Here is a 672-nt window from a genome sequence, read left to right as displayed (position 1 = left end):
GAGGAAGATTCCGTTTGTACGTGTGAGGTTTCTTAATCCTCTTGCAAGGACGGACGCAGCCTATTTCTGTAATAAATCGAAAATATCGATTGCAGAATTTTTTCAAGTTATAAGAAGGTTCTTGAAATTTGAAAATGTTAGACAATTTTTAAGTCACGAAATTTTCTGAATTATTGGGACTTTTTCATTTTTAATTTTAGTTTCTTTTCACTTTTTTAACGTTTCGAACCATAAAAAAACTGTGTTTCATACAAAATACACAAATAATACCCAAAAATACCGTTACTGATTCTGCGAGTTTATACAAAAATAATACCGGATTAATAGCCAAAAATACACTTAAAAAAATTTCAGACATTTTCTTTTGTAATTTCTGTCCTTTTTTCGTTTTATTGGAAACTCTAGAATTTAAAAGAAAAATTCAAGTCTTAAAATTTCACTAAGATTGCCAAAAAATTCTTAGGAATTTTCGATTTGTAACAAAGTTACAAGCACCCCGCTATCGTACGGCCCAGTGGGCCTATGATTAGAAGTGGGGAACGACACCCCCAGTCCTTATAAGCGTAAACTTGCCAGTGATCCCAGATCTGAAACGAGATGCGGTCCAATACTATGACATGGCTATGTCCGTGTGAATATAGTAGGAGACGCTGTAAATGACTGAGTTGCGCG

This window comes from Belonocnema kinseyi, chromosome 6 (genome assembly GCF_010883055.1).
Source record: "Belonocnema kinseyi isolate 2016_QV_RU_SX_M_011 chromosome 6, B_treatae_v1, whole genome shotgun sequence".
In the NCBI taxonomy this organism is placed as follows: domain Eukaryota; kingdom Metazoa; phylum Arthropoda; class Insecta; order Hymenoptera; family Cynipidae; genus Belonocnema; species Belonocnema kinseyi.
Note: the sequence above shows the minus strand (reverse complement) of the source record.